The sequence below is a fragment of the Lygodium microphyllum genome, chromosome 13, assembly GCF_053477565.2.
Source record: "Lygodium microphyllum isolate KBCC chromosome 13, Lygodium_microphyllum_v1.1.10, whole genome shotgun sequence".
Taxonomy (NCBI): Eukaryota; Viridiplantae; Streptophyta; class Polypodiopsida; order Schizaeales; family Lygodiaceae; genus Lygodium; species Lygodium microphyllum.
In genome coordinates this window covers 146,942,377-146,969,575 of record NC_141147.1, presented here as the reverse complement: position 1 = coordinate 146,969,575, position 27,199 = coordinate 146,942,377, and the positions used below count along the sequence as shown (strand labels likewise).

The 27,199-nt window shown below is 40.6% G+C and overlaps 1 long non-coding RNA gene across 1 annotated transcript in view; it reads right to left on the bottom strand.

The window, feature by feature from the left end:
• The window catches only part of LOC148027322 (uncharacterized), a 33,632-nt gene extending 6,686 nt beyond the window's left edge, over window positions 1-26,946 (bottom strand). The window contains exons 1-2 of the long non-coding RNA XR_015692971.1: window positions 25,026-26,946; window positions 24,831-24,923 (exon numbers count right to left, since the gene is read on the bottom strand). This is a non-coding gene — a long non-coding RNA (uncharacterized LOC148027322). The remainder of the gene's footprint in view (window positions 1-24,830; window positions 24,924-25,025) is intronic.
• Window positions 26,947-27,199: the final 253 nt, after the last annotated feature.

The window sequence follows — 27,199 nt, the reverse complement described above, 5'->3', positions numbered from 1 at the left end:
CCAAGGCAAGAGGGTCGAATTCACGATGGCCCCTAAAAAGGCAAAAGGCGCAACCGCAGGAGGATCATCTCCTAACATTCATGTGGATATTTCATCGAACCCACAAGTCCAGGTTTTTTTCCTAATTTTAGTTTACGTCGAAGTATTGCAATTGTGCATGGATAATTTATGGAATTAGGATACACTTTTATGATTGAAATACATTGGCTATTTTAAAGGAAATAACTCACGAATGAAGATTGGTCAATTGTATTTTTTTAAGGGAATGAACGAAAGATGTTTATGCATTTTTAGCAAGTGGCTTCTGTGCATTGCAAAGTAGCAAATCTAGAACAAACAACGATTATCATTTACAAAGTCGGAATTATTATAGTACACCTTTGACTATGCATGGAAAGATTAAATCACATGTCGCATTATTAGACGAATCTTTCTTAGTAATGATTCATTAAAGAAGATTGCTGACAACTGTAGGAATTTGCAAGGCATGGAAATGATTCTAGGGCTGCATGAAGTAGATTAAACTCTAGTCAATTGGCATAAATCTCAATCAACTACGTAAGTAGTTAGAGAAAGGTTGTGTAATGCTCATTCAGCGTACGAATATTTCATTAAGAAATGAAATTAGGGAAAGATTGCATGGTTCGTTTTAACATAAAACACTAAAAGGTTAGTAGCATGAATCATGAATGCATCAATGGAAATTATGTCGTAACTTAACATACGCTTTGATCTTAACAAGAAAAGTTAGGAGTTGTAAATCTAATCATAGGTAGGCAATGAATCGTGTATGGTATCGTAATGCAACTAGTTTTTCTTCTCTTTGATCAAGACAATATCTTCATGAATAGACAAGGATAGTGTTTTACCCTAAACACCTAAACCGCAAAGGACTTGCTTAGGACTGGTTAAATCGATGCAACATATCCTAAGTGATAACTAGGGTTTAGCACATTGAGGACATGACCTAGTCGCACTTATTGCCAAGTTGAAACTCTTATACCCTAAAGACTTGCCCTTATTCACGGAATGTAGGGACAATGGGACACACTTGCGAGAAACGATTTAGGGTTTTTACCCTAAGGATCGCTCGCTAAAAGAATGAAACTCGATTTGAACTTGCACCTTTGGGACCGACAATATCGACCTAGTGCAATCAAGAACGGATTGTTATGAAGATACCCTAACCCTGTTTCCTATCTAATCATGATTTGGTGATTAGACAACGCCATTCCATGGGTAAAATAGTCCCATGATTTTGATGCGACACTCGCGCAATAGGTTGCAGAGTCGCATGATCTTGTGATTTTATCAAAAGGGAATGGCCAATTCCTAGGAATGAGATTGGCAGATTCTTACGCAAGTTTATCTTGCAAGAGGAGAAATAATCGTCGTGATATAGTACCTTTCTTGGGTAAAGTAACCAAGATACGAGGATTAGATATTTTCTTGGAAGCAAAAGACCAATTAGTAAATTGGAATAACATATTTACTGCTAATAGAACTTAAGGTATTGGTTAAGTTGGGTTAGTAGGGTACGGCCCTAACCCAAGGATATAGGGTTAACAAACAAACCCTTGGGGATCTTGCCAAGTCGCAATTTATCCTGGATCGAGTGCTAAATGCATTCGGAGAGAGAGATTCACTCCTTAGCAATTGGCCAAACAAACGACCACTGGAATTGATTGTGCTTGTAACAGTTTAGAAAGCACTGTTTGCATTGTTTGCTCAAGGAACTAAAGGATGAAAATATATCTAATACTTCAGGTTGAAGGCCTGAAGGGAGAGGCAGCTTCAGTTACCCCCGACTGCCTACCTGACCCTAACCAAGGGGGTTGTTGACCGTGTCGGGAACGTGGACAGAACCCGCCGCCGTGAGAGATCTCTCCCTTGGGTTCTACTTGGAGCAGGAGGACGCTTGGGTGCCAGGGGGGGCTCTAGCCGTAAATCCCTCGCCTTTCGGGTCCTACACAAGAGGCTAACGTGACTCGGGATTGGATCTCGAGGCCCGCATACTAGTTTACGGGCAGAAGCTTGGAATAGTGATCCCTCGGGATTACTGAATAGCCTTCGGGCGGATTATGGACAAGCCTACGGGCGGAACTCCTTGTATTTCAAAGATAAAATGATGAAATGATAATAAAGAATTTGTTTGATATTGTTTTTCTATGTCACGTGATAAGATTACGTGAAGGAACCAGTGCTTAACAGGATTAATTAAAGAAGCTAATTGTTATATGTCGAATTAATGTGTTAGATAATTACATAACTAAAACAAACCGAGGAAAGTGCGGAGGATGGACCATGGGTCCGTCCTACGGTTCGGTGGTCCCGGTTAGCCGAAAACTTTTCTCAAAAATCTCGAAGAACAGCGGGATGATCATTATCATCGAAACGAATAACGAGAGTGATGACCTAGAGTTACGTCTTACCTGATTTACGCTGTTTTAGGGGAATGGAATGGGACTATGCCTTATGGTAGAGAGGTTGAGCCTTGCATCCCTCTCGTTCCCCATTCTCCTTGAACCAAGTGCAGCGTGAATCCGCTTCGGACCTGGCGTTTCTGTGTAAAGTAGTTCGCTCGGGTTTGACGCTAGTTGCTGTTAACTAATGACCAATCAGGAAAACCCTAATTCCGGTCGATCCTAAGTGGGAACGGCCAGGATATTTCCGCTACGTGGTAGACGCGGGAAGACCTAGATTGCAAAACCCGTAACATTCCATGGGAGTGCCGGACGGAGTTTTCTAGACATCCTTTCCAATGGATTGCTAAGACGTGTCCTAGATGATACTAGTGGACACGTTACAGTTGGTATCAGAGCAAACCAACAAATGACTTGTTTTTAAGAAATTTTAATAAGAAGAAGTAAAGCAAATGACTTCATAAGAAGAAATTTTAATAAGAAGAAGTAAAGTAAATGCTGTCTTGCAAAATTATGAAGCATGGAACAGGTTCTTAGTGTTCCGAGTCATGTTTATGACCGCGATGCATTCCACGGATTATCCACAAAGGGTTGAGATGATGAACATCCTAGACCGCATTTACAATCCATCGCCTCTGTGCGTGGAATGGAGATGGATGGGTGTTTTAGGGATCTATTACATAACTGCCGATTGACCTGCGTACCTTCAAATTAACTTGAAGAGAATTAAGTGGATGGAGGATTTGAAAATCGTGAAGCTGTTCGTCTTTGTTGAGGCTCACGCAAACGCGACCCTACAGGTCGGGGGTCGAAGGGTTAACCAGAATAAGTATGTGTACGGGGAAGTTATTCAAAGAATCCATGCCGACCGAATCAAGGTTTTGGGACGTCATGAGAAGAATGGATATCAAAGGAAAAGATACCCTAATCTTCCAATGAACTATCGATTCTTGAAAATCGATGACCCCAATCCATACTACTACTGAGTTCATGTAGCTGAATGCAACGACATCTTATTCTCCTCGAATTAATGTATCAACTTGTTCCATCGCCCCAAGAAATAATTGTACCTCGAAAGGCTGTGCCGAGAAGAATAAAATAAAACTTTTTTTTTAAATCAACGACTGTCTTGACTATAAATATTGATAAAGAAGTAAAGTGATTTGGTCACTTGGCTAAAGGAGTACGCGGACGTAGTTCCTGAAGAGTTAACAAAACTCCCACTTCAAAGAGAAGTAGATCATGAGATCAAGCTAGTAATAGGAGCTACGCCAATTGTGAAGAGACCCTATAGAATGTCTATACCGAAAGCAATTGAGTTGAAGGAACAACTCAAGCAACTGCTAGATCAAGGCTACATCCGTCCTAGCAGTTCACAATGGGAAGCACCAGTACTGTTCCAGAAAAAGAAAGATGGAACACTTCGACTATGTATTGATTACAGAGGGTTGAATCAATCAACAGTCAAGAACAAATGTCTTATTCCTAGAATAGATTAGCTTCTTGATAGTCTTCAGGGTGCCAAGATCTTCTCCAAGATTATCTTAGGTCTGGTTACTATCAGATAGGAATCAAAGAAGAAGATATCCCAAAGACGACCTTCAACACTAGATATGGACACCTTCAGTTCTAGTTATGTCATTAGGGCTTACGAATGCGCCTGCCACCTTCAATAGGTTAATGTAGGATATCTTTAGACCATATCTTGATAACATCATGCTCGTCTTCTTTGATGACACTCTAGTCTATTCCAAATAGGAAGGAGATCATGAACCCCAACTTTGGATTTTCCTTGAGACAAGGAGGTCACACAAGCTGTATGCTAAGATGACGAAATGTGCATTCCTCAAACATCAGATTGGTTATCTGGGATTCATCATATCAGCAAAAGGAATCTCAGTAGGAGCCGACCTAAGTCAGAAATATTCCAGGATGGCCAAATACCAACAACTGTCAAAGAAATACGTAGCTTTCTTGGATTGACAAGATGGTATAGGGTCTTCATAAAAAACTATGCTTTGATTGCAGCACCTTTGAGAGACTTATTGAAGAAGCAAACATTGCATGGTCAACTGCCGAACAAACTAGCTTTGATAGGTTGAAGCAAAGATTGGTATCAGCCCCGATCCTAAAACTTCTAGACTACAGTAAGGAGTTGAGGTAGTAACTGATACTAGCATGCTTGCCTTAGGATGTGTGCTCATGTAGGAAAGTCATCCTATAGCATAATCTTCAAGAAACTGAAGAGCCATGAGAAGAATTATGCTACCCATGATCTTGAACTTTTAGTTGTCAAGCTTTGGAGACACTACCTGCTGGGTAACAAGTTACACTAGTGACTGATCATAAAAGTCTCAAGTGGAACTTTACCTAGAACAAGCTCAACATGAGGCAATGTCAGTGGATTGGAGTATTGGAGGAATATGACTTTGAAAGCAAGTACCGACGAGGGAAAGAGAATGTAGTTGCCGATGCACTTAGTCACAAGGCATTCCTAAATTTCCTAATCTTGTAGAATCCATCAACAGCCATATCTCTAGCTACAAAAGTATCTATGCTAAACAACCCTATACTTGAGTTAGCTAGAGAGGAAGCATGCCATGATTTGGCCAACCAAACAATGCTAAAGGAGATCTCTATCAAGGTGTAGAACCAAAAGTTGCAGGTTAAGTATCATGAATTTTTCCATTAATAGTGGACTTGTCCACTACAGAACAAGGCTGTGTATACTAGTAAGCCAGTCACTTAAGCAGAAGATATTGTGGGAAGCTCATGATTTTCCTTTCACAGGACATCCTGGCTATGCTAAAACTCTTAATGCAGTTAGGAAGTGCTACCAATGGGAGAGGCTCAAAGGTGACATTGTCAAATATGTCACTGAGTGTTGTCTTGCCAACATATCAAAGCCGAACATGTCATGATGCTAGAGAAACTGCAACCACTTGACATTTCCCAAATGAAATGGGAATTCATCAGTGTGGATTCTTGTTGTAGGCCTACCCCAAGTCCTGGGAGGATACAACTCCATCATGGTTGTGGTTGATATGTTTACCAAGGTTGCACACCTGATACCAGTAAAGACAAACTATAAAGCCTCCGACATTGCAAGGTTGCTTATCAAGGAGATATTCAAGCTACATGGGCTACCTAGAAGAATCATTAGTGATCGTGATTCTCTTTTCACATCACATTTCTGAAGAGCTATCTTTGAAGCCATTGGGACTCAACTCTGTTTTAGCACCACTTACCATCCCCAAACGGATGGCCAAACAGAGCGAGTAAATCAAATCATTGAAGATATGCTTAGGGCATATGGCTGTCGAGAGCCGAAGAGGTGGATTCAATACTTGCCATTGGTTTAATTTGCCTACAATACTTCTTACCAGCAGAGCATTCTGACGACTCCTTTCCAAGCATTGTATGGTCATGATTGTCGAAGTCCCCTAAACTTTTCTGATCCAACCCTAAGAGTTGAAGCATCAAGGCAGATGTTGGAAGACATGGATGATCAAATAAAGTCAATAAGACAAGACATACAAGCGGCCAAGGATAGACAAAAGGCATACGCAGATTTGAAACGTCAAGAAAGAGTCTTCGAAGAAGGAGACACGGTCTTCATTTGTGTACGCCCTTTTAAAAAAAGAGGTTCTCTATCCCTAGGAGAATGCAAGAAGCTAAGTCCAAGGTATTGTGGGCCGTACAAAATCCTCAAATGCCTAGGACCCAATGCCTATAGATTGCAACTCCCTGAGAATCTAAAGGTTCACAATGTATTCCATATCAGCCTCTTGAAAAAAATATATACCTAATCTTAACCATGTACTTGATGACCAACAAGTTGTAATGCCTAGTCAAGGATTCCTTGAACTACGGCATGACAAGATCATAGATGTTAGGGAGAGACAACTGAGATCCAGAACCTTGAGAGAATGCCTCGTCTAGTGGAAAGATTATCCCGAGGAGGATGCCACTTGGATAGATGAAAGCATTCTCAAACCATCAATATCCCTAGTTTATCTCGAGATGAGGACATCTTGATTCCTCCAAGGGGGAGAGAATGTAATATTTCAGTTGAAAATATTACGAGGCCATGTGAAGTCTCGGGCATTGTAGTCTCGGATGGTGCGATGTTTAAATGGCATACTCTCCACGGTCCAATCGAGACTTAAGACTAATGTTTAATAAAAATCCGCACTTCATAAGAACCTCCTCTTAGTAGGAGGCCAAAGGGATAATTGATGGATTTATGGCAATTTCTTTTTAATTATTCCCTCCTTCCCCCAGCCGACTGTCGTGTTGGGGGAGAGGAATGGAAGGTAGGATGACTAAGCATTCGTGCTGGATGCCTGGGGGGGGGGGGTGAACCCATGCAGGATGCCGCGTGGGGGAGGGAGGATCCCCTCCCTTCACCTATAAAAACCCTCGCTATGGGGTGGAGGGGAAGGAGGTGGAAAGGCTGATGGTCAGCAGAAAGAAGTACGGACCGCCATTGACAAGAGAAGCTGAGGAGATCGTAAGGTTGCACCGTGAGGAGGAGCTACCGTAGATGAGCCATGTTGCCATCATTTCGCCTTCAGCCGCTAGCTCCGTCTAGATCCGCCGCCGCCTGGCCACATTGGCTACCGTCCTCAAAAGCTCATTTTCATGCCACGTGCTACTTTAGCCAGAAGCCTTAGAAGCTTCTAAGGGGGGGGGCTCTCTAAGCCCCCTTTCTCACTGCAATTTCCACCCAAGTCCATTTAAGACCCTTCCCGTGGGATTCCACCAAAGCCTATAAAGCTCACCTTAACCTGGGGTTTAAGCCCCTTTTCCCCCCTTGCATCCTCCATAAAGCTCACACTAGCCGTGTTTTTAAGCCCCTTTCCATAGCATTTCCACAAGGCTTTTAACCCCGTTTCCTTTTAAAGCTTCCCATTGCATTCCTACACAAGCCATATTAGTAGGTTGTAAACCCTCTTTTCCATTGGTTCTCCTTAAGTTCACTCTAACCACCCGATTCAAATACAATGTTTCCCATTTCATCCCCCACAAGCCATTTTATCTTGAGGTTTTTCTTAATCCCCCTTTCCGTGAAGATCAATTGTATTCCCGAAACTTCTACGAAAAGAAGGGGAGTTCATAAGTTGCCATTTTCAAAGCCTAAATTCCGCAAGAAGGTGCATTGGTCAAGGAAGCCCTATTTCAAAAAAGGAATTGCGCGTGCAAGGGAGACGTGCCAAGATCATAAGTCTACGGCCAAGGCAAGAGGGTCGAATTCACGATGGCCCCTAAAAAGGCAAAAGGCACAACCGCAGGAGGATCATCTCCTAACATTCATGTGGATATTTCACCGAACCCACAAGTCCAGGTTTTCCTCCTAATTTTAGTTTACGTCGAAGTATTGCAATTGTGCATGGATAATTTATGGAATTAGGATGCACTTTTATGATTGAAATACATTGGCTATTTTAAAGGAAATAACTCACGAATGAAGATTGGTCAATTGTATTTTTTTAAGGGAATGAACGAAAGATGTTTATGCATTTTTAGCAAGTGGCTTCTGTGCATTGCAAAGTAACGAATCTAGAACAAACAACGATTATCATCTACAAAGTCGGAATTATTATAGTACACCTTTGACTATGCATGGAAAGATTAAATCACATGTCGCATTATTAGACGAATCTTTCTTAGTAATGATTCATTAAAGAAGATTGCTGACAACTGTAGGAATTTGCAAGGCATGGAAATGATTCTAGGGCTGCATGAAGTAGGTTAAACTCTAGTCAATTGGCATAAATCTCAATCAACTACGTAAGTAGTTAGAGAAAGGTTGTGTAATGCTCATTCAGCGTATAAATATTTCATTAAGAAATGAAATTAGGGAAAGATTGCATGGTTCATTTTAACATAAAACCCTAAAAGCTTAGTAGCATGAATCATGAATGCATCAATGGAAATTATGTCATAACTTAACATACGCCTTGATCTTAACAAGAAAAGCTAGGAGTTGTAAATCTAATCATAGGTAGGCCATGAATCATGTATGGTATCGTAATGCAACTAGTTTTTCTTCTCTTTGATCAAGACAATATCTTCATGAATAGACAAGGATAGTGTTTTACCCTAAACACCTAAACCGCAAAGGAATTGCTTAGGATTGGTTAAATCTATGCAACATATCCTAAGTGCTAACTAGGGTTTAGCACGTTGAGGACATGACCTAGTCGCACTTATTGCCAAGTTGAAACTCTTATACCCTAAAGACTTGCCCTCATTCACGGAATGTAGGGACAATGGGACACACTTGCGAGAAATGATCTAGGGCTTTTACCCTAAGGATCGCTCGCTAAAAGAATGAAACTCGATTTGGACTTGGACCTTTAGGACCGACAATATCGACCTAGTGCAATCAGGAATGGATTGTTATGAAGATACCCTAACCCTGTTTCCTATCTAATCATGATTTCGTGATTAGACAATCCCATTCGATGGGTAAAATAGTCCCATGATTTTGATGCGACACTCGCGCAATAGGTTGCAGAGTTGCATGAACTTGTGATTTGATCAAAAGGGAATGGCCAATTCCTCGGAATGAGATTGGCAGATTCTTACGCAAGTTTATCTTGCAAGAGGAGAAATAATCGTCGTGATATAGTACCTTTCTTGGGTAAAGTAACCAAGATACGAGGATTAGATATTTGCTTGGAAGCAAAAGACCAATTAGTAAATTGGAATAACATATTTACTGCTAATAGAACTTAAGGTATTGGTTAAGTTGGGTTAGTAGGGTACGGCCCTAACCCAAGGATATAGGGTTAACAAACAAACCCTTGGGGATCTTGGCAAGTCGCAATTGATCCTGGATCGAGTGCTGGATGCATTCGGAGAGAGAGATTCACTCCTTAGCAATTGGCCAAACAAACGACCACTGGAATTGATTGTGCTTGTAACAGTTTAGAAAGCACTGTTTGCATTGTTTGCTCAAGGAACTAAAGGATGAAAAGATATCTAATACTTCAAGTTGAAGGCCTGAAGGTAGAGGCAGCTTCAGTTACCCCCAACTGCCTGCCTGACCCTAACGAGGGGGGTTGCTGACCGCGCCAGGAACATGGACCGAACCCGCCGCCATGAGAGGTCTCTCCATTGAGTTCTACTTGGAGCAGGAGGAGGCTTGGGTGCCAGGGGGGCTCTGGCCATAAATCCCTCGCCTTTCAGGTCCTGCACAAGAGGCTAACGTGACTCGGGATTGGATCTCGAGGCCCGCATACTACTTTACGAGCGGAAGCTTGGAATAGTGATCCCTGGGGATTACTCGATAGCTTTCGGGCGAATTATGGACAAGCCTACAGGCAGAACTCCTTGTATTTCAAAGAAAAATGATGAAATGATAATAAAAAATTTGTTTGATATTGTTTTTCTATGTCACGTGATAAGATTACGTGAAGGAACCAGTGCTTAACAGGATTAATTAAAGAAGCTGATTGTTATATGTCGAATTAATGTGTTAGATAATTACATAACTAAAACAGACCGAGGAAAATGCGGAGGATGGACCATGGGTCCGTCCTACGGTTGGGTGGTCCCGGTTAGCCGGGAACTTTTCTCAAAAATCTCGAAGAACAGCGGGATGATCATCATCAAAACGAATAACGAGAGCGATGACCTAGAGTTACGTCTTACCCGATTTACGTTGTTTTAGGGGAATGGAATGGGACTATGCCTTATGGCAGAGAGGTTGAGCCTTGCATCCCTCTCGTTCCCCATTCTCCTTGAACCGAGTGCAGCGTGAATCTGCTTCGGACCTGGCGTTTTTGCGTAAAGTAGTTCGCTCAGGTCTAATGCTAGTTGCTGTTAACTAATGACCAATCAGGAAAACCCTAATTCCGGTCGATCCTAAGTGGGAACGGCCAGGATATTTTCGCTACGTGGGAGATGCGAGAAGACCTAGATCGCAAAACCTGTAACATTCCATGGGAGTGCCGGGTGGAGTTTTCTACACATCCTTTCCAATGGACTGCTAAGACGTGTCCTGCATGATACTAGTGGACACGTTACAGTTGGTATCAGAGCAAACCAACAAAGGACTTGTTTTTAAGAAATTTTAATAAGAAGAAGTAAAGCAAATGTTACTATCCCAAACATTTCCTTACTTTCAATGCTGTCTTGCAGAATTATGAAGCATGGAACAGGTTCTTAGTGTTTCGAGTCATGTTTATCACCGCGATGCATTCCATGGATTATCAACAAAGGGTTGAGATGATGAAAATCCTAGACCGCATTTACAATCCATCGCCTGTGTACGTGGAACGGAGATGGATGGGTGTTTCAGGGATCTATTACATAACTGCCCATCGACTTGCGTACCTTCAAATTAACTTGAAGAGAATTAAGTGGATGGAGGATTTGAAAATCGTGAAGCTGTTCGTCTTTGTTGAGGCTCACGCAAATGCGACCCTATAGGTCGGGAGTCGAAGGGTTCACCAGAAGAAGTATGTGTACGGGGAAGTGATTCAAAGAATCCCTGTCGACCGAATCAAGGTTTTGGGACGTCATGAGAAGAATGGATATCAAAGGAAAAGATACCCTAATCTTCCAATGAACTATCGATTCTTGAAAATCGATGACCCCAATCCGTACTACTACTCAGTTCCTGTAGTTGAATGCAACAACATCTTATTCTCCTCGAATTAATGTATCAACTTGTTCCATCCCCCCAAGAAATAATTGTACCTCGAAAGGTTGTGCCGAGATGAATGGAATAATTTTTTTTAAAAAATCAACGATTGTCTTGACTATGAATATTGATAAAGAAGTAAAGTGATTTGGTCACTTGGCTAAAGGAATACGCGGACGTAGTTCCTGAAGAGTTAACAGAACTCCCGCTTCAAAGAGAAGTAGATCATGAGATCAATTGAGTTGAAGGAACAACTCAAGCAACTACTAGATCAGGGCTACATCCATCCTAGCAGTTCACCATGGGAAGCACCAGTACTGTTCCAGAAAAAGAAAGATGGAACACTTCGACTATGTATTGATTACAGAGGGTTGAATCAATCAACAGTCAAGAACAAATATCTTATTCCTAGAATAGATGAGCTTCTTGATAGTCTTCAGGGTGCCAAGATCTTCTCCAAGATTATCTTAGGTCTTGTTACTATCAGATAGGAATCAAAGAAGAAGATATCCCAAAGACGACCTTCAACACTAGATATGGACACCTTGAGTTCTAGTTATGTCATTAGGGCTTACGAATGCGCCTGCCACCTTCAATAGGTTAATGCAGGATATCTTTAGACCATATCTTGATAACTTCGTGCTCGTCTTATTTGATGACACTCTAGTCTATTCCAAACAGGAAGGAAATCATGAACCCCAACTTCGGATTTTCCTTGAGACAAGGAGGTCACACAAGCTGTATGCTAAGATGACGAAATGTGCATTCCTCAAACATCAGATTGGTTATCTGGGATTCATCATATCAGCAGAAGGAATCTCAGTAGGAGCCGGCCTAAGTCAGAAATGTTCTAGGATGGCCAAATACCAACAACTATCAAAAGAAATACACAGCTTTCTTGGATTGACAAGATGGTATAGGGTCTTCATAAAAAACTATGCTTTGATTGCAGCACCTTTGACAGACTTACTGAAGAAGAAAACATTGCATGGTCAACTGCCGAACAAACTAGCTTTCATAGGTTGAAGCAAAGTTTCGTATTAGCACCCGATCCTAAAACTTCTAGACCACAGTAAGGAGTTGAGGTAGTAACTGATACTAGCATGCTTGCCTTAGGATGTGTGCTCATGTAGGAAAGTCATCCTATAGTATAATCTTCAAGAAACTGAAGAGCCATGAGAAGAATTATGCTACCCATGATCTTGAACTTTTAGTTGTCAAGCCTTGGAGACACTACCTAGAACAAGCTCAACATGAGGCAATGTCAGTGGATTGGAGTATTGGAGGAATATGACTTTGAAAGCAAGTACTGACCAAGGAAAGAGAAAGTAGTTGCGGATGCACTTAGTCACAAGGCATTCCTAAATTTCCTAATCTTGTAGAATCCATCAACAGCCATATCTCTAGCTACAAAAGTATCTATGCTAAACAACCCTATACTTGAGTTAGCTAGAGAGGAAGCATGCCATGATTTGGCCAACCAAACAATGCTAAAGGAGATCTCTATCAAGGTGTAGAACCAAAAGTTGCAGGTTAAGTATCAGGAATTTTTCCATGAATAGTGGACTTGTCTACTACAGAACAAGGCTGTGTATACTAGTAAGCCAGTCACTTAAGCAGAAGATATTGTGGGAAGCTCATGATTTTCCTTTCACAGGACATTCCGGCTATGCTAAAACTCTTAATGCAATTAGGAAGAGCTATCAGTGGGAGAGGCTCAAAGATGACATTGTCAAATATGTCACTGAGTGTTGTCTTGCCAACGTATCAAAGCCAAACATGTCATGATGCTGGAGAAACTGCAACCGCTTGACATTTCCCAAATGAAATGGGAATTCATCAGTGTGGATTCTTGTTGTAGGCCTACCCCAAGTCCTGGGAGGATACAACTCCATCATGGTTGTGGTTGACATGTTTACCAAGGTTGCACACCTGATACCAATAAAGACAAACTATAAAGCCTCCGACATTGCAAGATTGCTTATCAAGGAGATATTCAAGCTACATGGGCTACCTAGAAGAATCATTAGTGATCGTGATTCTCTTTTCACATCACATTTCTGAAGAGCTATCTTTGAAGCCATTAGGACTCAACTCTGTTTTAGCACCGCTTACCATCCCCAAACGGATGGCCAAACAGAGCGAGTTAATCAAATCATCGAAGATATGCTAAGGTCATACGGATGTCGAGAGCCAAAGAGGTGGATTCAATACTTGCCATTGGTTGAATTTGCCTACAATACTTCTTACCAGCAGAGCATTCTGATGACTCCTTTCCAGGCATTGTATGGTCATGATTGTCGAAGTCCCCTAAACTTTTCTGATCCAACCCTAAGAGTTGAAGCATCAAGGCAGATGTTGGAAGACATGGATGATCAAATAAAGTCAATAAGACAAGACATACAAGCAGCCAAGGATAGACAAAAGGCATACGCAGATTTGAAACGTCAAGAAAGAGTCTTCGAAGAAGGAGACATGGTCTTCATTCGTGTACGCCCTAAAAAAAAAAAGTTCTCTATCCCTAGGAGAATGCAAGAAGCTAAGTCCAAGGTATTGTGGGCCGTACAAAATCCTCAAATGCCTAGGACCCAATGCCTATAGATTGCAACTCCCTGAGAATCTAAAGGTTCACAATGTATTCCATATTAGCCTCTTGAAAAAAATATATACCTAATCCTAACCATGTACTTGATGACCAATAAGTTGTAATGCCTAGTCAAGGATTCCTTGAACTACGGCATGACAGGATCTTAGATGTTAGGGAGAGACAACTGAGATCCAGAACCTTGAGAGAATGCCTCATCCAGTGGAAAGATTATCCCGAGGAGGATGCCACTTGGATAGATGAAAGCATTCTCAAACCATCAATATCCCTAGTTTATCTCGAGATGAGGACATCTCGATTCCTCCAAGGGGGAGAGAATGTAATATTTCTGTTGAAAATATTACGAGGCCGTGTGATGTCTCGGGCATTGTAGTCACAAACGGTGCGATCTTTAAATGGTATACTCTCCACGGGCCAATCGAGACTTAGGACTAAGGTTTAATAAAAATCCGCGTTCTTCATAAGAACCTCCTCTTGGTAGGAGGCCAAAGGGATAATTGATGGATTTATGGCAATTTTTTTAAAATTATTCCCTCCTTCCCCCAGCTGACTGTCGTGCTGGGGGAGAGGGAGGGAAGGTAGGATGACTAAGCATCCGTGCTGGATGCCTGAGGGGGGGGGGGTGAACCCATGCAGGATGCCGCGTGGAGGAGGGAGGATCCCCTCCCTTCACCTATAAAAACCCTCGCTATGGGGTGGAGGGGAAGGAGGTGGAAAGGCTGACAGTCAACAGAAAGAAGTACGGGCCACCATTGACGAGAGAAGCTGAGGAGATCATAAGGTTGCACTGTCAGGAGGAGCTACCGTAGATGAGCCATGCTGCCATCATTTCGCCTTCTGCCGCTAGCTCCGTCTAGATCCGCTGCCGCCTGGCCACATTGGCTACCGTCCTCAAAAGCTCATTTTCACGCCACGTGCTACTGTAGCCAAAAGCCTTAGAAGCTTCTAAGGGGGGGGGGCTCTCTAAGCCCCCTTTCTCACTGCAATTTCCACCCAAGTCCATTTAAGACCCTTCCCGTGGGATTCCACCAAAGCCTATAAAGCTCACCTTAACCTGGGGTTTAAGCCCCTTTTCCCCCCTTGCATCCTCCATAAAGCTCACACTAGCTGTGTTTTTAAGCCCCTTTCCATAGCATTTCCACAAGGCTTTTAACCCCGTTTCCTTTTAAAGCTTCCCATTGCATTCCTACACAAGCCATATTAGTAGGTTTTAAACCCTCTTTTCCATTGGTTCTCCTTAAGTTCACTCTAACCACCCGATTCAAATACCATCTTTCCCATTTCATCCCCCACAAGCCATTTTATCTTGAGGTTTTTCTTAATCCCCCTTTCCGTGAAGATCAATTATATTCCCGAAACTTCTACGAACAGAAGGGGAGTTCATAAGTTGCCATTTTCAAAGCCTGAATTCCGCAAGAAGGTGCATTGGTCAAGGAAGCCCTATTTCAAAAAGGGAATTGCGCGAGCAAGGGAGACGTGCCAAGATCATAAGTCTACGGCCAAGGCAAGAGGGTCGAATTCACGATGGCCCCTGAAAAGGCAAAAGGCGCAACTGCAGGAGGATCATCTCCTAACATTCATGTGGATATTTCACCGAACCCACAAGTCCAGGTTTTCTTCCTAATTTTAGTTTACGTCGAAGTATTGCAATTGTGCATGGATAATTTATGGAATTAGGATGCACTTTTATGATTGAAATACATTGGCTATTTTAAAGGAAATAACTCATGAATGAAGATTGGTCAATTGTATTTTTTTAAGGGAATGAATGAAAGATGTTTATGCATTTTTAGCAAGTGGCTTCTGTGCATTGCAAAGTAACGAATCTAGAACAAACAACGATTATCATCTATAAAGTCGGAATTATTATAGTACACCTTTGACTATGCATGGAAAGATTAAATCACATGTCGCATTATTAGACGAATCTTTCTTAGTAATGATTCATTAAAGAAGATTACTGACAACTGTAGGAATTTGCAAGGCATGGAAATGATTCTAGGGCTGCATGAAGTAGGTTAAACTCTAGTCAATTGGCATAAATCTCAATCAACTACGTAAGTAGTTAGAGAAAGGTTGTGTAATTTTCATGAATAGACAAGGATAGTGTTTTACCCTAAACACCTAAACCGCAAAGGACTTGCTTAGAACTGATTAAATTGATGCAACATATCCTAAGTGCTAACTAGGGTTTAGCACGTTGAGGACATGACCTAGTCGCACTTATTGCCAAGTTGAAACTCTTATACCCTAAAGACTTGCCCTCATTCACGGAATGGAGGGACAATGGGACACACTTGCGAGAAACGATCTGGGGTTTTTACCCTAAGGATCGCTCGCTAAAAGAATGAAACTCGATTTGGACTTGGACCTTTAGGACCGACAATATCGACCTAGTGCAATCAGGAATGGATTGTTATGAAGATACCCTAACCCTGTTTCCTATCTAATCATGATTTCGTGATTAGACAACGCCATTCGATAGGTAAAATAGTCCCATGATTTTGATGCGACACTCGCGCAATAGGTTGTAGAGTCACATGATCTTGTGATTTGATCAAAAGGGAATGGCCAATTCCTCGGAATGAGATTGGCAGATTCTTACACAAGTTTATCTTGCAAGAGGAGAAATAATCGTCATGATATAGTACCTTTCTTGGGTAAAGTAACCAAGATACGAGGATTAGATATTTGCTTGGAAGCAAAATACCAATTAGTAAATTGGAATAACATATTTACTGCTAATAGAACTTAAGGTATTGGTTAAGTTGGGTTAGTAGGGTACAGCCCTAACCCAAGGATATAGGGTTAACAAACAAACCCTTGGGGATCTTTCCAAGTCGCAATTGATCCTGGATCGAGTGCTGGATGCATTCGGAGAGAGAGATTCACTCCTTAGTAATTGGCCAAACAAACAACCACTGGAATTGATTGTGCTTGTAACAGTTTAGAAAGCACTGTTTGCATTGTTTGCTCAAGGAACTAAAGGATGAAAAGATATCTAATACTTCAGGTTGAAGGCCTGAAGGGAGAGGCAGCTTCAGTTACCTCTGACTGCCTGCCTGACCCTAACCAAGGGGGTTGTTGACCGCGCTGGGAACGTGGACGGAACCCGCTGCCGTGAGAGGTCTCTCCGTTGAGTTCTACTTGGAGCAGGAGGACGCTTGGGTGCCAGGGGGGGCTTTGGCCATAAATCCCTCGCCTTCCGGGTCCTGCACAAGAGGCTAACGTGACTCAGCATTGGATCTCGAGGCCCGCATACTAGTTTACGGGCGGAAGCTTGGAATAGTGATCCCTGGGGATTACTGGATAGCCTTCGGGCGGATTATGGACAAGGCTACGGGCGGAACTCCTTGTATTTCAAAGATAAAATGATAAAATGATAATAAAGAATTTGTTTGATATTGTTTTTCTATGTCACGTGATAAGATTACGTGAAGGAACCAGTGCTTAACAGAATTAATTAAAGAAGCTGATTGTTATATGTCAAATTAATGTGTTAGATAATTACATAACCAAAACAAACCGAGGAAAGTGCGGAGAATGGACCATGGGTCCATCCTACGGTTGGGTGGTCCCGGTTAGCCGGAAACTTTTCTCAAAAATCTCGAAGAACAGCGGGATGATCATCATCATCAAAACGAATAACGAGAGCGATGACCTAGAGTTACATCTTATCCGATTTACGCTGTTTTAGGGGAATGGAATGGGACTATGCCTTATGGTCAGAGGGGTTGAGCCTTGCATCCCTCTCGTTCCCCATTCTCCTTGAACCAAGTGCAGCGTGAATCCGCTTCGGACCTGGCGTTTCTGCGTAAAGTAGTTCACTCGGGTCTGACGCTTGTTGCTGTTAGCTAATGACCAATCAGGAAAACCCTAATTTCGATCGATCCTAAGTAGGAACGGCCAAGATATTTTCGCTATGTGGCAGACGCAGGAAGACCTAGATCGCAAAACCCGTAACAGTCCATGGGAGTGCCGGGCAAAGTTTTCTAGACATCCTTTCCAATGGATTGCTAAGACGTGTCCTGGATGATACTAGTGAACACGTTACACTTTGGCTAGTAAATCCTTTACGCACCTAGAAACTACTTGGTCCCTTGTATGGCCCAAGTTCTACTTGGGACACCTAAAAACACTAGCTATAGGTGGATTTGATCTTGGTGACGTGAAGATGCACCAGATGAGATAGCACATGAAATTGTAATTTTTCTCATGTATTAGCGAGTGAACACACATTATGGAACATAATCAATGAATTATTATTATTATGATTCTATGTCTGTGAGTAAATTACGCAAACAAACAAGTGTGCATAAAAGGATTCTTTTTAATTAATGAAGATGTTTTTATATGTTTCACGTAATGTGGTGGATAATTAGATAACTAAGAACTTCCATAGAGGGAAGCGGGTGTATGGATTCCCGACGAATCCAATCCTATGGAATGGTGGTCTCGGTTAGTTGATAGGTTTTCCCAAAAACAAAATATAGGTAGAAACTCTAGGAAGGACCGATTCACTGACTTACCAAGGGTTTGGTCTCAAAACCCAAATTGTAAATTATCTTAGGGGAAAGGTATAGCAGCTGTGCCAGCTTATATCCTTAGTCTGCTATCTACTGGAAAAAAGCATTGTACTCTATGAACCAAGGGTAATGGCAGTCGCTCCTTCCGGACAAGAAGCCTCTCTAAGGATACCTCCGGATGTTAGCTACTTATTGATAGGTGACTGTTAGGTCAATTAGAAACCTTCAAGTCGGTCCTCCGTGGGTAACGACAGGACACTTCCCCTACAGGGTAGACCTAGGGTTATAAAGCCAGACAAAATCCGATCAGTCTGGTTAGAGTATGGATAGTGACAGCTGGAAAGTAAACTCTGGGCAACTACTAAAACATTACTCGTCAGCGGGTACATTACAACTGGTATCAAAGCCAAAATAAATCCCAAACTTGGTAATTGTAGCCTGAGATATGAGTTGTTTTTCCCTTCCCTTGCTAATATGTGTTTTTATCCTATGCAGAGAGATGAAGATTGGGAGCAGTTCCTAGTCTTTCGAGCAATGTTTACATTGCAATGCATTTTTTACGGATTATGGATGGAGAATGCAAGTAATGCGGATTCTGGATCCCATCTATGATCATTCTCCACTATACTGGGAAAGATGTAGGATGATAAGTGGTGGATATTGTTATATCGATACTAGCCATCTTGCCTTCCTTCAGACCAATTTGAAGAGGATAAGATGGAAGGAAAACCTTAAAGTTGTGAAGGTTTATTTATTCCATGAAGCTAGAGTGAATTCAACTTTATTCACTAGAGGCCAAGAGGTTAAACTAAATTGATATACTTACAAGGAAGCAACAAAGGTCATCCCAACGGACCGAATTATAGTTGTTGATTGCTCTAAATGTTGCAACTACATCAAAGATGGATTTCTTGATCTTCCTTTAAAGTACTGATTTTTAGATATCCATTCTTCAAAGCCTGATTATTACCCAATGGATGTATCCAAATGCCACAGTTAGATTGTATTAGAGAAATATTCTCTCCCAAATAACCAGCCATCCCAAAATAAACCATGTATTTTTTTACTACACAAAAAAAAGAATTTATTTTGTCTATCCATTGAATATGAAATTGGTCACCATTCTAGCAATTAAGAATTACGAGTTGGTAGATATATCTAAAATCCATGGTTAGATTCCTTAAGTTAATTCAGAAAACTCTATCATGATGTAACCTTCTTTGAAACTTAAATATAAAGTATTTCTATCCTTGTGAAATGATTTCTCTTTTTGAAAAGATACAAGCAAATTGTATGATAACATTCGTAGAGCTGACTAGAGAAAATCTTACGATACCACAGGAAGTTGTTCCTACCCTTAATACTACTGATATCCAAGAAAAGAAGTTCTTGCTTAAGAAAATCAAACCACATGAGTTTGATGGCCAATGAAAAAACGTCGAGATTGAAGTAGAAATATGGGTCGAGTCCATGTAAGATTATTTCATTACTGCTGGAATTACTGCAACTAATCAATTAATGATCAACAAGTTAAAGCTAACAAGAGAAGGCCGAATTTGGTGGAAATAATGGTGTAAAGACCAAGGAATCTCCGAAGCGTTTGTTAGTTGGGACATATTAAAGAATGCAGTGCGAGGCTGGTATCTTCTGCTAGCATACTACACGCAAAAGATGAATGAATTATTTGATCTAAAGCAACTGGGAATGACACTGGAAGCCTACTACTCAAAGTTTGTAACACTTCTCAAGTATGCACCATTTATGGATATTGTGCAACAAGTACCCAAGTTTTGCCACAAATTGGATGATCCCCATCCGACTTCGAAGATGCATTAATAAGAGCACGACCTATTGTATAGGAACTCTAGTCGAAACCAAGAAATAATAAGCCTTGGAATAATAAGTTCCAAAGCAGAAATATAACTAGGGGCTATGCAAAAAGAGCCCAAGGTCAATTCTAAGCTAGAAATTATCACCGATCTTTAGTTTGTTTCTTTTTGGTGTCATGCACTAAAGAGATAGCCTCATCCAATATATTGGGTTTAAACATGTTGACTTCAACTTGGAAAAATGGAAGAAGACCGAACATATACTTTCTTTTAAAAGTAAATTTAGCTATAGGCTCGACCATTTGAAGTTGCAACAAAGTATTCCAAAATCTTTCAGTGTACTGAGGAATGGTCTCTCGCTCTTGCTGCATAAAGATATCCCATTGTTGTTGTATGCAAAGTTCGAATTGGGTAGGAAGAAACTTGTAAGAACCTTCTTATGAAATGCTTCCCATGTAAGAGGATGATAAATGCCCTTGCATGTGATATCCCATTATAAAGAAGCTTTGTCTATTAAATAAGATGAAATACACTTGATTTTATTATTTTTAACATAACTTTCATCATCAAAATATGAGTTAAATTAACTTACCCAAGAGAGAACCTTACGACTATCTTTAATACCATCGTAAGTCTCAAATTTAAATGTATGTTTACTTATCTTTGTCTCTTCACGGTTGGATTGTGCTTGAAGGATGGCATTGATGGTGTAGACCATAGCATCATTTATAGAGGAAATTTGAGAAGACGGACACTTGAGAGATTGCAACTCTTGCTTTAGTTGGGCTCGATGTTAACACTCTTCTTCTAGTTACATAGCCAATAAATCCATGAATTGCTCCATGGTTGGTTCAAGAAATGGCAATGTTGAATAAAAACTGCTAGCATTGATGGTGCGGACCATAGTGTCATTGCAATAGAGGAAATTTTGGAGGATGGATGCTTGAGAGATCACAACTCTTGCTTCGACTCCGCATTGATGCTCTCCTTTTAGTTGCATGGCCAATAAATCCATGCATTGCTCCATGCTTGGTTTAGGAAATAGCCACGCGGAATCAAAATTTGTAGTACTGGACGGTCCTTCACAAGACATTATGATTGCAGATGGCTTGATGAAGATATCCGAATAATAAAGGTGCCTTGGAGTTAAAAGACACTTTACTTATGATAATAAAATTTTGGCATATAAGTACCAAAATAAAGAGCGACTTCTTGGCAAAATACAAGGCTAGAAGCCAATCGTGATTTGGATTGATAGTTTGCGAGTGACTTGAAGTAGAATAATATTAAATTGGTTAAGTAGGAAGATATTAATCAAGGCTCTAAGACTTAGTTTAAAAGAAACTTGGCTTTTTAAGACAAAAACATTCCATGACTAATCACCGTGGCCTAAAAAATTGACGTGTGTGCCGTAAATTGCAAAAATAATATTTAAGATTTTTAAAGCTTAAGCAATGATTAATAACAAAGCTCAATTAATCTCTTACTAATCTTTCTTTGGCTTGAAACACATAGAATGATGGCGCCATGGTAGGAGAGTTGAAATTTTCAATCTTCGATTGAGCTGCAAAATTTATGAGCAAAGATAGAGGGGTTTGGGATTTTTAGGCCCTTGGAACCTAGCTGCGTAGTGGACCGTAGAACCAGATTGCTCCAAAGAGCTCGCCTTCACACAAGATGATAGACTATTGGAAGGCTCAAATGTAAGCTGAGCTCTGATACCAACTATTGCATAGACCGGATGCGAGTCTTACATGTAACGAACAAAAGAAGCTCTCCCTTACTCTCTTTTCTTATTAAAATTGAAAGCACGACTCATAAAACTCAAAATAAACTTAAAGAAGAGTAAAGCAAAATTGAGCGACTCAATATTGGGTGTAATTTCCCCCCGAACATGGAATGGGCATCTCCTCCATGCCGTATTTATAATATTAAAAGAAATCTTGTTTGCCCAAAGATGGGCTCTTTACAATCACCCTTTTTGCAAAAGAGTTTGAGTTAAGTGAAGAGATGGTTACAATCAGTTGCACAACTCACAATTGCTGAGAGCCATAAAATATTTCTAAAATATCTTCTAAAAATCTCAAGTATCAATGAATGTTTACAAAGAGGATATAGGCATGCCTTTGAATAAACAAGGGTGTATCTATTTTAAATAATTTAATGAAGAAGTCTTCTTTAAAAATAGCCATAATAAATCAACTAATCATTGGAGTTTCATTAAATAATCAAATCACGTAAATGTTATCACTTGAGATATGAATATTGTGCCATCACCCACGTACAACTTTACTCCCTCGTGTTCACACTTGCAAGTCTCACACCCAGAAAGGAAAGACGTTTCTAATCAACCTTCCGTCCAAGATGGAAACTAATTCACTCTTAGGAACCTGCTGCGCACTAATGGAGAACCATTCAAGACACTCATTCCATCAATGGGCACACAAGGGAGAACCATTGAAGGCACTCATTCCCTTGTGTAGGTACTTCTTGGCAACACTTTTGATAGGTAGATATATCAAGATATCATATGTATGGGTAATACTCGGTGCTAGATATACTTATGCTTGAGGAGTACATCCATGGTCGAAGAGGATACTGATGATCATTTGCTATCGGTGAATGAGGACGTAGAACTAACGTATTATTTATAATAGTGAAGGAACACATTAAGCGTGATGTGAATAAGGGAGGAGTGGCACTTAAGGCTTCCATTCACGAGCTAACACAATATTGGTGAGTTTGGGAATCTCCCAATTCCCATTTTTTGAATACTAAAAAGGTGGCACCCGGATAACATACCCATAAGTTTCTCAAAAACCATATGATGTGACCTATCATTGGAAAGCGCTAAAAAAATAGAATCTATCGAGCTATAGAGCGCTCAGTTTGGAGTTATAGTGTTCAAGTTATAACAAATCCAAAGATTTGACCACGTGACCCAAACTTATGGGAAATTCCCATATTCTCCGATATGGTGTTAGCTATTGCTTGCAATGCTAAAAGGATGGTTCAAGGAGATGATAAGGTTTGCCAATATGCAAATCATGTTAGAATCAGTTGAGTACCATTATAAAGGGATAGGATCTTTTGGAGCGTACTTGTAGCTAATGAAAGTAAGATGTGTCTAGCTCGCACATGAGTGTTTTGCCATAAAGATGTTAGTAATATGCTAGCTCAAGCAGATGCATCAGAGCAACTTGTGTGATATATACATTTAATTGAACCTTACAAGAATCATTCTCGTCCTATGTTAGGGGGTTTCTCACCGGTTGAACTAGTTTTGTGTTGGTGCTCTTGCAAAATTATTACCGTGTAGCTTTTAAAAAGGGCGTTTTGCTTCTCGCACCATTTTGAGAAGGTTTTTCTGAACACGAGTCAGCGTGTGAGAGAGAGGGAGAGAGGGGACACATTTCCAAGAATTTTGAAATTAGAAAAGGGCCGACTGCATCACAAGGAACTTTCAATCGATCCCCGTATAGGAAAAAAAGAGAATTCCCTATGGAATTCCCTAGTTGAAAATACATATAAGTGGGAAAAGTAAAAACTAGGAAAAATGGGACATTTCCTAGTGAGAACAAGTAGGGAATCACATAAGACCTTTCCTATGTAGGAAATATTTCCTACATAGGAAAATACAAAATTTTCTATGTAAGGAATAATTCCTATATAGGAAATATTTCATATATAGGAAAATTTTTCTAGAGGTGATTCCCTAGGTACTCTCACTAGGAAATCTCTCATTTTTCCTATTTTTTACATTCCCTACTTATATGTACTTTCAACTAGGGAATTCCATGGAAATTCTCTTTTTTCCTTATCACTTTATCTACTTTACCCTTCCTCTTAGACATGCTAAAATCAAACAAAAAATTGCACAATAAAATTTTAACTAGAAAATTATATAGAGAATGTCATCATTTCTAAGTAAGGATCAATAACATACATCTAATGATCAAAATAGATTAAACAAATTAAAACATCAACATCTACTTTTAGCAACCAAAAGAAAAATGAAAATAATTTTAAAGGAGCATAGAACTAAAAACTAATTAAGCAACATGTATGTCTTAATTGTTTTATCCCTTAAATCTCCAATATGTTGCAAAGTAATAAATGTTTGTCTACCCTCTTCTCTAATTTCAACATGGGTGGCCGATAGATATCATCATATGATGGTATGCGTATCACTCCTATTGATACTCAAGTGATCAAATATCATTAGTTAGTATAACCATTTCAAAAAATGACTCATTATCAACATAAAAAAGCTGATAATACTTGATTCTTGGCTTGAAGAAGTGTTAAGGCAAGCAATCTCAATGTCTTCCTTTCTTGCATTGTCTCGTGTCATCTTTAGTAACTTGTTTACGTATATATACATAGAGTTAACCAAAGTTCACGATAATACAAGATTATGAAAAATTTCAATAACACAAAAGAAAGTAATTAGATATTTTGTATCAATTTGGGTCACCAAATTTGTACAAGTTTTTTGTCCTTAAAGTTGGTACTTGCATCTTGACTTGAAGAAACATTATTGCAAGTAACCTCCTGATCTCCCTTTCTTACATTACCTCTTTTCCCACCTTTTGTTGTTCTTTAATCTATATTTATATATATACACACAATTACTCAAAGTTTAAATATATAAATAACTATGAACATTTTAAATTAGACAAAGAGATTAATTAAAGCTAGTTAATTTCAAAATGAATCACCTAATAAAGCAAGATGTAAAATATGTACAAATTTTAATTTTCAAAGTTTAGTAGAAATAAAGACATATACCTCTATCGTGATTTGAAGAGACATTAGGGCCAATGGCCTCCTTAGCTTTCATTGTTCCATTATCTCTTGTACCATCATTTGTGATTTTGTTACCTTTATGTACACATAATAAACCAAAGTTTAGAAACATAAGAGACATTTGTAAAACATCAAAACACGCATTTATAAAACATCAAAACATCAAAACACTCATACCTTTTTTGCCCTGTTCTTTACACCATCTGATAGTAAATTGAGCAAATGAAAACAAGGAATTCATTGTTCATACTTTTATGGGCTCACCAACTTCTCCTTCTGGTTTGAAGCATCTTACAGACTTCCTGTTGAACAGTGCGCAAGGGAGACGAGGAACGGAGGAAGAGAGAAGAGAAGAGAGACACAAGACACCGGAAGTGGAATCCCAGAAGTGCATCAAGTGAGCACACATTAGCTGCAACATCAGCTCCTTAGCTAGAATAGATAAAACATCAAGTAGAATAAACATAAGCTTGAACAGACGAATCAACTGAAAATAGACAAACAACAACTGGAAACAATGAAACATCAGCTAGAACAACTCAACAACTGGAATAATAATGAAACATCAGCTGGAACATATCAACAGCTGGAATAAGAATGAAATGAAGGTTGTCATCTACCATGACAAACCCAGATGTAAACAGCCCTGCTGCAGATTCTCTGGACTAGCATTCCCAGATCTTGCAGACAATATTGGGAGAAGTTCACTTTCACCCAGGTTGTCGTTTACCATGACAAACCCAGATGTAATCAGCCCTGCTGCAGATTCTCTGGACTAGCATTCCCAGATCTTGCAGACAATATTGGGAGAAGTTCACTTTCACCCAGGTTGTCGTTTACCATGACAAACCCAGATGTAATCAGCCCTGCTGCAGATTCTCTGGACTAGCATTCCCAGATCTGCAAATTGTCGTCTACCATGACAAACCAAGATGTAATCAGCCCTGCTGCAGATTCTCTGGACTAGCATTCCCAGATCTTGCAGACAATCTTGGGAGATGTTCACTTTCACCCAGGTTGTCATCTACCATGACAAAACCAGATGTAATCAGCCCTGCTGCAGATTCTCTGGACTAGCATTCCCAGATCTTGCAGACAATCTTGGGAGATGTTCACTTTCACCCAAATATACCACCACCACTACTGAATCAGAAGATGAGATGGCATCAACCCAACGTTGAGCAAGAAAATTTGCAATATCAGCAAATAAGTAACATCTTGACATTGGGCCTCAACCCCCTTCACCACGCAAATCAGTACCATCGAAGTTGTCCCTGTGTGACAGAGTATCAACTTCCACAAATCTTGATGTTGGGCCTCCTACTCACGAAGTCTCTAGGATCATGTCACGACCCCCTTCACCACACAAATCAGTACCATTGAAGTTGTCCCTGTGTGACAGAGTATCAACTTCCACAAATCTACTTGCAAGTTGCTGGTGAAAGGGACCATCACCTCCGATAGGATTTGACCTGGTTTCCTCACCAGATCCAGTGAAGCTAATAGAAGAAGTATCCTGACCTGATGAATGTTGGAAAAAGAGCCTATTCATAGACAGGATTTGACCTGGTTAACAACACCGCTATCCAGAACAGCCTTTACACCAGCTTCAATTCCACATGCAAAAACTCCCAATAGCAGTAGCAGACTGTACCAACAATGGTGTCTTTGTGTCGCTGGCCAATATCTCCACCACTCGAGGTAGAGCCCCTAGCTTGATGTATAAAAGTTTCTTGGTCTTGTTGCCAATAATCTGGTTCTTGACATCCCGAAGAGCTTGAGTCTCGCAGTCGTGTCAAGCAAGCTAAGATTCTCCACGAGGTCCTCCAGTTTGCTCCATCCTGTGGAACCCGCCATCTCCACTCACGAAGGAAAGGCCCCGTAGAGCTGGCTATCACAGGCGGAAGAGGACAGAGGCCTTTTCTCAGCTCTGTACATAAGAAGAAGGGTGATCGTCAAAAGCGGGAGCCAAGGTGATCGTCGAATGCGGGAGCCAGTCGTTGTGCTGACCCAGAGCTCTGGCCAGGTTTATCGACGCCGCGCATCTCGCTGTGAGGAGGAGAGTGACGGTGTTGACGGATGAAGAAGGAGAGTGACGGTGTTGACGGATGATGAAAATATCTTTTAACAAAAAGCCAAAGCTCCGTGGCTATGGCGGAAGGGTGGAACCCTTAGTGAAGACTCTTCAACCCCAATCCTTGCAGTACCATCACTTTTCTCAGATCTATCACGCTCTGCCGCATAGGACTTCTCGGGGTAGTGTCTATCGAAATGCTCATGGATCGACACCTTTCTCAAGGCATTGCGGCTTCTGTCCGCTCTGTCAGAGCTGTCCTCATACTCGTCCCCGC